Source organism: Sphaeramia orbicularis, chromosome 1, assembly GCF_902148855.1.
Source record: "Sphaeramia orbicularis chromosome 1, fSphaOr1.1, whole genome shotgun sequence".
NCBI lineage: Eukaryota > Metazoa > Chordata > Actinopteri > Kurtiformes > Apogonidae > Sphaeramia > Sphaeramia orbicularis.
Window position 1 is genome coordinate 27,979,021 of NC_043957.1, and position 10,974 is coordinate 27,989,994.

At 37.6% G+C, this 10,974-nt stretch overlaps 1 long non-coding RNA gene across 1 annotated transcript; it reads right to left on the reverse strand.

Annotated features, from left to right (window-relative positions):
* Positions 1-623: 623 nt before the first annotated feature.
* LOC115426050 (uncharacterized) lies at positions 624-1,356 on the reverse strand. Its single transcript, XR_003936303.1, has 2 exons — positions 1,205-1,356; positions 624-935 (listed from the first exon to the last, which is right to left on the reverse strand). It is a non-coding gene; the product is annotated as an uncharacterized LOC115426050 (long non-coding RNA).
* Between the last annotated feature and the right edge of the window lie 9,618 nt (positions 1,357-10,974).

Here is a 10,974-nt window from a genome sequence, read left to right on the forward strand (position 1 = left end):
AGTCAAGTGTTTTCTGTTAACTTACTAACATATACCTGAACTTATAACCAATAAAAAGGCATTGTAAGAGCTAGCTACTGTTTCATTTAATCAAATTCAGCAGCCTCATTATTGACTTATTATGTGTGTACCCCGCTTTACATGTTAGGGGAAAAACCCACCAGATCTACAACTGTGACAAGATGGAATTTCAGGTGGTACCGGATGCCTACATGTAGGTCTGGGACAACAGGGACCACATGCCCTCCCTGATTGTTGTTTGAGGGGTACATGGACAGTGCCACCACAGGCTTCTCATATCCCACAGTCTCTACATGAGAGTTTCTTTGGAAACTTACATTATCTACAGGACATCTGTTGGCTGTGAGCCACTCTTTCTGGTTTGTGAGGGCTTTCAAGGGTCCTCAGAGACTCATATCAGAGGATAAAGGAGTCCTCTATTATGAATGCATTACAGTGTGTCAATGTTGTCTTTTTATCACTTCTGAAGTTACTTTCACCCTGAGAAAAATTACAGTTTGGTGTGAGAGCTGGCTGCTCAACTTTATGTTATAAAGCAAGAAACTGAAAGGCATCGATGTAAGCAAAGCCCCGTTTTACAGACTAGTCTTTGGGTTCATTTCACAAAGCAGGTTCAACAAACTCTGAGTGTAACCCTGAACTGAGTTGATCTACTCTGAGAAAGGAAACTCTGAGTTTTCAGTTCCAGAGCAGTCGATTTGAGTTAGTTTGATCAACTCAGAGTAGTTTCACCTGGAGTGAAGCATGTGCACCACAGCTACAAAAAGACAGCATCAATGGAGCCCCGATTCAACGAGTCACCATGGGAACAACAGGGAAGAGGAGGGCTGCATTTTTCACCCCACTAGACCTGGACTTCTTAATGCGCTCATACAGCGAGTTTGAACATGTTTTTAGAAAGAGGTGCAACACCGCTGCAGCTGCAAAAGAGAGGGAGATGGTGTGGGAGAACATTGGGTCAGTGCATAAGTTAAATGCAGTCCTTTGCAATCACAATAATATTACAGGGGAAAACTGCTTGAATAGTAGCGTATTAATTTGTTTCATTTAGGTGCAATCCCATGGGGGAGAAGCACACTTGGCAGCAGCAGGAGGGTCCGTCAACTTCCACTGCACAGACTGACACAGTGAGATGGATGTTCAGTAAACACCAGAGGTTCATTCTGTGGAATTCATGTGCAACTGTATAATTTAATGTCCTCCTTATGTATTCCCAGTTACCAGTAAAAGAGATTTTCAAAATTCACCTGCTGAAAAAAAAAAAAAAAAAAAAAAAAAAAACTGACAAAGAAATATAATACTTGGACCGCCAGATCAGAGCTAGGGCAGATCTAGAAAATGAAATACTGGAGCACAAGTTGAATGAATGAATGAATGAATGAATGTTTATTTCAGTTAAATACAAGATACAAAACACACACATATAAAAAAGACAACAAAACAAAACACCTACATATTAAAAAAGAAACAAACAAGCATAAAATTAACACATTTTGTAACTGAAAAAGGAAGAAGCTGAAGCCGGAGGCTTATTTCTGCTTCTCCTATTTACATCCTTAGTCCATGTCCACACCTTAAGTTGCAACAGAAAAATACTTAAACTTAAATTATACTACATTCAGTGTAATAAGTTATTTTGTAAACATATTACTCTCATAGCCCTTCATAATTTGACCAATTAAATTCTTTTTGAAACTCAACAGTGAGCTACACAATTTCACTTCATCCTTCAATTCGTTCCATAGCTTGACACCAATAACTGAAACACTGTGATATTTAACGTTTGTTCTTACTTTACACTTTTCAAACACAAACATCCCTCTTAAATTATAATGTCCTTTTCTTAACTTAAAGATTTTCTGAATACAAAAAGGAAGGTTTTTACTTTTAACGTGAAACATAAATTCCATTGTTTTTAAATATACAATGTCAAGAAATTTTAGCAAACCAGATTCTACAAAAAGTGGATTACTTGAAGTTAGAGGTGGATTCATGGTCACAGGTGAATGATGTGAATTATGTTAAATATTATTAACTAAACTAGCTCTTGTATTTGTAGGACATAAAGAAGACCAAATAAAATGTGTATTATGTTTTTATTTGACTGCTGTGGTGGTGACGTGAAACAGTACCACTCAAAAATATAATTATCTGGAAATACTAGAACATCTATGCACGGTCTGATAACCATTTCCCACGAATATTTAATTCTCTGCGTAGTAATGCTCCACCTTCATCCATGGGATCGTTGTCAAAAGGACATGCCATGTTAGTGAAAACAGTCTCCACCTACTGTGTCTAATGGACTTCTAATATAGGCCCATTGACTGATTTATTTAAATAACAGACGGCACAAATATGTTACGCTAAAACTCTCCTGCTGACTGAAGTAATGAGGAAATCAAATACCGTGTGTGGCTGAAAGAGGGCAGAGACAGAGAGAAACTTGAGGTTCATTGAGAAAAACCTGGTCCTAACCTGGTTAGGTTCATAGAGTCTGTTATTACGGTAATTAACCCAGAGCTTAAGTTACCTCTCTCTGTGAAACAGGCTAGAGTTAGCCCTCTTTCTCTGGTTTGAGTTACCTCCCTTTGTGAAACAGAAAACTCAAAGTTTCCCTCATTTCAGGGTTAACAGACTCAGAGTTTTCACTAAACCTGCTTTGTGAAACAGACCCTTTGTCAGCTTCATTATTTACTTGATTAATGTCATATTAGATTGTGGAAATTATGTTTATGTTTTTCAAGATGAGCATTATTAATGTTAACCTGCTTAACTCGCTTAACACCAAACATTGCATACTGACCAACTGTAATTACTTAGCAAATAAACAACAAGCGGTAGTAGCGTTGCCATTAACATCAATACTGAGCTTATCTCACTGAGTTAGGGGTCGATATCTCTGCAGCTCTTGTGGTTTCAGAAGCAGCTGGCTCAGCTGTGTGTGCACACGTGTGAATAAATGTTGTTAGTGTGGATAGATTCATTTTTAAGGCCCATGTCTTCAAACATTGGCAACATGTCTCAATTTGACCCAAAATTAATTTCCATTATCACTTCACATGATGGTTAAAGGAGACTCAATATTTTCATTACAAGGCTGTGGCAGGGCCAAATAGATTATGTCATCATTAATGGGAAACACTGCTGTGGTGGCATCAGGTTGGATTTCAGTAGACCTCGTTTACCTCCTGGCTTAAGTCGAGAACACCTGCAACACAATCACCAGGAGGAATGGCACCAATAAGGCCCATATCCTGATGGCTCAGAAGATGCTGGACATCATCGAGGAGGCAGAGGACCAAGCTGCCAGACAGACCTATGTTCTGGCCAGATGAGACCAGCCAAGACTATGCAAAATGGTCATCAGATCAAAGGGTGGTACTTTGAAGAATCTAAAAATACTAAACATATTCTGGTTTGTTTACTACTTTTTTGTTTATTTCATAATTCCGTAAGTCTTCCCTCATAGTTCTGATATCTTCAAAATGAATTAACAATCTAGAAAATACTAAAAAAGAAAGAAAAAAAAACACATTGGAGTACAACATCCACTGTGATGATTTAATAATAAACAACATTTCATGAAGTAAACTATTTTTTATTTATAATTAAAGTATGTAGTTTTATTTTACGCTTGCAGCATAGTGAGTTAAATGTTCCAAATGATACTATTTTTCCACTATTGTCCAACTCAGGACCCTAGCTGTGCATGACTAAAAACATTGATGATAGTGCTCTTTTCCCACCCCCAGTAAGGATAAATACATAGTACGTAGATGGATCATGTTAGCAATTACACTTTTCTGCCATCCCACTCAACTGGGAACATTATACAATTATTTTTATCTATGGTTTAAGTCAGAATTTAATGGAATGTGAGCTAGAAAAAAAAGAGTGTCTGACTCAGGGCACAGCAGGGGCGGAGAACTGCTTATGGACGTTAGGGACACGTCCAGCCACTACTGTGTAGTCACTATCAATCCAATCGCTGCCCGTAGTGTTTAGTCAATGATTATGGCACACAAAGGGTTAACAGTCGGTCCCCGCTAGAACTCCCGCCTCTAATGTAAATGTCACTCTCTGGTTGGCTCTTTGGTTTTGCTAACGTACATGTGATTGGCCGCCCCCGCTGTCACTCCATCTACTTGTAAAAGGAACCTGCTAGTTGGACCAGTAACTTAATTTTTCAATATGTTTGGCATTTGCTCTGCCTGGGTCGTGTCAGCTAGACGGATTTGAATATCAGTGGTGTCATTTACATGTACATTTGTACATGTGTTTGTTTGCGTGTGTGCACACGCCCGTGCATGTGTACGTGCTCGGTAATTAGGTAGTGAATGATGTCAAAGAAAAGAAAACTGGTCATAAGACACTTCTTTAAGAGTCAAAGTGTAAGTTATTTCAAGGGTATAGAATGCAGAGGCCCGACAAAGATATTGAATAAAAGACACTATTTAATGCCAAACAAAAACACTTTTTGAAAAGTTACTTTACTTATTATTTTAATGCATTTGTATGGAAGAGCAACTGTTTAAAAAACACACATAAAGAAAATTTGTGGGGGAAATACAAAAAAACCTCAGATTCTAAATGTGATTTTATCCGTATTTTGTGGGAATAAGTTACATGTACAGGGTGGGGAAGCAAAATTTACAATATTTTGAGGCAGGGATTGAAAGACAGTGTATGACCAATTAGTTTATTGAAAGTCGTGAGAATTTATTTGCCACAAGAAAATTTACATAATAGAAAATGTTTTTATTCTATGTGTCCTCCTTCTTTCTCAATAACTGCCTTCACACGCTTCCTGAAACTTGCGCAAGTGTTCCTCAAATATTCGGGTGACAACTTCTCCCATTCTTCTTTAATAGTATCTTCCAGACTTTCTCGTAATAGTTTTGCTCATAGTCATTCTCTTCTTTCCATTATAAACAGTCTTTATGGACACTCCAACTATTTTTGAAATCTCCTTTGGTGTGACGAGTGCATTCAGCAAATCACACACTCTTTGACGTTTGCTTTCCTGATTACTCATATGGGCAAAAGTTTCTGAAAAGGTATGGATAATAGTGTTAGGTATGATTATGACATCAATATATGTTTGATTTCAAAACAACTGACGTAGTGCCTGCTGAGAAAAAAACAACTAAATGTTCATTGTAAATTTTGCTTCCCCACCCTGTAATAATTGAAACTACAAGCCTTTTTTGCTCAGGCAATAACTGTACCATCAAACTCTATGATCACTGTATCCCTAATCGATTCATATGTCATGCATCAACATATTTTTGTCAAGTGACAGACAGTAGAGAGGAGGGAGGTAGAGGAGGAGAGGCTGCAAATTCACAGGTGAGATTAAATAATAATACATATGTTAGTCATGTGAATAACATTGCAGAATGCATTAAATTCTTGTATTGTCCTTAGATATTCAGATATGCATTATAAACTTGTCAATTACTTAATTTTTTTTCTGACTATGATTGTTTGCTTGTTTGATCAGCTCGACATGATGTGAAATTATGATTGCAAATGCAAAAAAATATCAACTTTCCGGAGTGTTGCCTTGGAGCACTTTTGTGTCCCCACCAATGTCAAAATCAAACCTACTCCCTTGGGGCACAGTAACATTATATATTCACTGTTGGCAGACACATCATGCCAACATTTTTATTATCAAGAGTTACTGAAGAAAATGAGGTAAATATGTCCATTATAGAGATTTACCAACTAATCAATGGATAGTGATTTACTAATATCAGCTTTTTTCTGTAGCAACTACTGTATAATCCTCAGTTTGGACTCCATCAGGAGCTTGTCACAACTGATCAATTATCTCATTCCTCATTCATTCTTTAGCAAGTACTTACATTTTGTGTACTGCATTTGGAAGTCTTTAATGTCCACTGCTATTTTATTGTGCCATAATGGTAGATTTCCCTCAGACTTAATAGTTTTAAATGCAGAAATAACCTGTTTTGTTCTTTTCTGTGAGGACTTGTCTGTGTTTTTGAGCTACCTCAAGATAAAAAAAATTGGTCTTTGAAGCGACCTCTAATTTAAGACATGTAAACTAATCAAAATGTCTTTTTTTCTGGTTTCCATTAGTTCTCATGTCCTAATTTGTTGACGTTTATGCTGTAAAAGCTTATGTTAGTGTTTGCCCTTGAGTAATGTCAATTCTTTTGCCATCAGGCACTGATGTACTCTGAGTTATACCCTGTTTTGCTGTTATGTCACTTTTGGCAAGATGAATGATCATGGCAATATATGCATCCTCACTATGGCGATCCATCAGATGTCAACAATGTAGAGAGAACAAAACCCATTGCAAGGGGTTCAGTGTGCTACTTTCAGACGTTTGCAGAAACTCTGTGGAAAAAAAAAAACAAAAACATATGCATCATGGATCATCACACTTTATGTAATAAATATGACATAAACACCGCATGACACGTTAATGACACAGTGTGACTCCACATTCAATAAATCTAATCGACTGTGGCTGCTGATCCTCCACAGATCAAATAAATATGCTGTTAAAAGGGGAGAGGATTATCACTGTCATCATTAAGCTAATAAGTGCATAAACTGTTGCTAACCTTGCTACAACACCATGAACACTTTCTTAATTGTATCTGTTTGTGTCACCATCTGAGAAACAAAGGTCAAAAATTCAATCTATGTGATAAGTCAGTGTCATTCCACTCCAGTCTGTACAGTCATTCAGAAAACTGTCTTCAGGCAGCGCAGTGTGGTAGGAAAGAGGCTGAAACAAACAGTGAGGGCCAGCCACACATGTTGGTAAAAACTAAAGAGGCCTTATAAGAGGAAAAACACCATTCATTCATTCATTCATTCATTCATTATCTGAACCCGCTTTATCCTCAGTAGGGTCACAGGGGTCGCTTGGAGCCTATCCCAGCTACTTACGAGCGAAGGTGGGGTACACCCTGGACATTTCGCCAGTTCATCACAGGGCTGACATATAGAGACAAACAATCGCTCTCACATTCACACCTATGGGCAATTTTATATTAACCAATTAACCTATCAGTGCATGTCTTTGGATTGTGGGAGGAAGCCGGAGTACCCGGAAAGAACCCACGCAGACACGGGGAGAAAATGCAAACTCCACACAGAAAGGTCCCACCCCCCATCAACTGGTGTTGGAATCGAACCCAGGACCTTCTTGCTGTGAGGCACGAGTGCTAACCACTGCACCACTGTGTCGCCAGAAAAACACCAATGAAGTGTAATATATTTGGTGAGTCAGACTTCACTCCTAAACAACACATGATACAATACACCTAAGAGGAAGTGGATAATACACCATTATTTTAAGTCAGTTACAGTCTCTGAATAGAGGGAATGCACATCCATCATGTCCCCCCTGGGCCACGCCCCTCTAAGTCAGGCTGAGTGGCAAAAACCAACCGGCTCAACATGACGGAGTATAGCAGTAAACACAGCAAGACCAGGAAAAATGTGGAATATAACATGAAAATAAAGACAATTGGACTGGACATGGATCCATACAACTACCAAACAACAAGTGGTCTACGAACATCGATATGTGGCTGGAAATCACCTATCCTGACATTTATATGAACCTGATTTCAACGCCGGGAAAATACACAATGCAAAGGCTGAAAGCATACAAAAGACAAAGAGTTGTTGACATCCTCGTCATCGTTACTTAGAGGATTACAGCTGGTGAGTGCTTTCAATTCAACATACTATTGTTTTTGAAGTTTTCTGTCAGTGCAGACATATTTTCTTGGCGGTGATTGCCAAGGTAAAGGCCCAGCAGTAGTGCTCACAGTTCACTACTGATTTACTGGAGTTGAACCCTTTGTATTGACCCAAGTGAGTGGATGATCTACTGGTACTGTGGATATTTAAATAGAGTTAACATCAAATACTTGGTCCAACACAGCTACAACAGCTTTGTGCTAGAGTACCCCCTTATTTGGAAAACTAGGTTAGCCTCAGTTTAAGCTAGTTCACAAATTATGTAGAGCACAAGGTTCAGAATCACACAGTTGAAGACAAAAATGTTTCATTTATCAAATATAGAACTAAATGACAGATGCTAACATTAAGACCTTTACTAAGAAGTAACGTTAGCCAAAACAATATGTAATTTGAGGTATGATTTTACACAAGAATACAGCATAAATTAACATTACCTGACATGAAATGGCAACCACAAATCCAGGTTTCGTTGCCTGGATTCCAGTTATTTGTACGAATTGCAGCGATCCATCTGCTTCTTCTGTCTTTGGCTTTAGGTCGCCGGTAAAACGATAGCTCCGAGTGCTTTTTAAACTTATTTGTGCAATCAATGGCACAACAGCTCTGCCCCATTTTTTAGATTGTTCTAAAGTTTTCGCAGTATTCAAGCCAAAGCCGCTACTCATCGCCCTCATTCTGCCACTCAGTGGACGTAACCGCAGTGACTTCCGTTAGCGGTGACGTCACGTGCATACCCTCTATAATGTAGGCTGGAGGAGAGGAGTTCCAATTAGGGGTCGCATTAACCAAAAATATTCCATCATTGACAGATTTTTTTTTTTTAAGATGACGGAAAATTCTGAAGGCCGTCCGTCATTTTGACAGATTAAAATACTGATGGTAATCTGCCAAAGAAAGTTTTCACACAACACTGAATAGAACCTGCTCGCAGGATTGCTGGTCTGTCTCTCTTTTTACTAGACATCAAACAGTCCTTAACCCTACAGCGCCACCATTCACAAATATGCTGAATACAACACCGTTACTTCTTTCAAATGACTCCCCATTACTTCACCTGTAGTACACCCCCTGTCCAGTTGATGGTGAGTGTGTATATTAATCAGTCATTGTCAAGTTTAGTCCTGTTGTTTAGCTGACTTTAGCCCAAATTATATGCTACTTTGCTAGCGCAAAATGTCAAGACAGTTGAGTCTCCTTAGTTATTTTAAAAAGCCCAGTAAATGTAATAGCCTCACTGTACACGGTGAAAAAAGAGGGACAGATGTGGTGGAGGATGAAGGACAAGTCAGTAATACACCAGTTCTTAAGGCATGTTCTACCTTTCGTGTGTTACTCAATTTTGCCAAGTTTTCCGGTTCACATAACCCTAACCGTAACTGTAACCCTAACTTTAACCCTCAGTATGTGGTATTTGATGCAGCATGAACATACACTCGGAAAGCTTATAATGATAACGCGCCAATTGAAAGTGGCATGGGTATTTACACCAGTCATGATATCACGTTGGTTTATCAGCCTCACATCACAGAAACATTTTTGAACATTAAATACTACTAAATATGTCAAATTATCATTTAAAAATTACATTTGAAATGACAGATAATAATGTGTTATGATGGAATTTTTACAACCCTGTCCGTCATTTTGACAGACAATAAAAATGTCTATGCAACCTCTGTTTCCAATAATTCACACACCAAATTAAAACCAAAAACGCCTGTGTTGTATAGCAATAGATTTACTAAAAGAGATAAACCCAAATAAAGCAACTGACCAAAAAACAAACAAAAAAAAGAGTAATTGTTGAAAAGCAAGATAACAGCACGGTAACATGGTTAAGCAAACTACCATGAATTATTTACAGTGTTGTATTGTAATAAAGTAGTAATATTTTACTACTTTACTCAATGTGTTTTGTTAGAATTTGTACTTTACTGAGTATTATTTATTTTTAATTTACTTTCGCTTTTACTTCACTACATTTCCTAACTCAATTGCATACTTCTACTCCCATATATTTTTAATGCACAGTATCATTACCCGTTACAAAAAACAGACTAAAGGAAATTTGGTGTTTTCATAGCTGAGCTTACCAGTGACTGTAATAACATTCACTTGTACTTTTGCTTTCATTTACATTTAATTGTATGATTATTATTTTTGTTGTTGTTGTTGTTGTTATTATTATTATTATTATTATTATTATTATTATTATTATTATTATTATTGTTGTTGTTGTTGTGTCATTTAATAGATTACTTGATATATTTAAGTACAGTAAATACTAAATACTTACAGACTTTAACTTGAGTAGCCTTGCGTCTACCAGAGTAATTTTTCGGTAGGGTACCTGTACTTTTACTCAAGTGTTACAGTTCAGTACTTTATACAACACTGATTATTTAGAAACACAAAAAAATGGAAATGGTATTCATGCAAATATGTGGAATAAATTGTGTTTCTGTTGTGTAGTTGTGCATTAACACATGTCCTGGTGGTCTATCCAGGACCATTTCCTCTGATGTGTTGGAGCCAGGCTTTGACTGACAGATATGTTTGACAGCTCACTTGGATGTCAAATTGCTGTTTCATGGCTTCTCTTTATGGCTTTGTAACATAAATGCCTGATGAAGCGTATCATTTTTTTGTGTCAGTAAGATGGCATTCAGAGACGCTCTGTGCCCTCGTATTCCTGCTGCTGCAGCATCCACTCCACATACTGTGTGTAATGTGTTCATTGTATCCAGGACATTAGGAAAAGGACAAGATGCTCAGTCACACAAAAAGCAAATTGAGGATCCAAAGAAACAACTAAAGAATGAACAAAACTAAAGAAACAGATAAATTTGAAGAAGTTGAGGCCCAGAACACAATGGTTACCTCACCATGCATATTAACAGATCACAGCTCACAGCAAGTGCAGGTCAAACCTTGTTGCATCACTTCATAGGAAATAGGTAAGAAGCCTGTTTTTCATGTGTGAGTTTTATGACTCATGATGAACACAGACAGTGAAATCCAATGATAGTCAGATTTATTTGTTTACCTTTATTTAACCAGACAGGACTATTGAGAACTGGTTTTCATTTACAGTGACAACCTGGCACAGTTACTGATGGTATAAATGACAATATACCAGCAAGACACCTTTCACTGTAGTTTCAATTTTTAGCCCCTTACTGCCTAATTTTA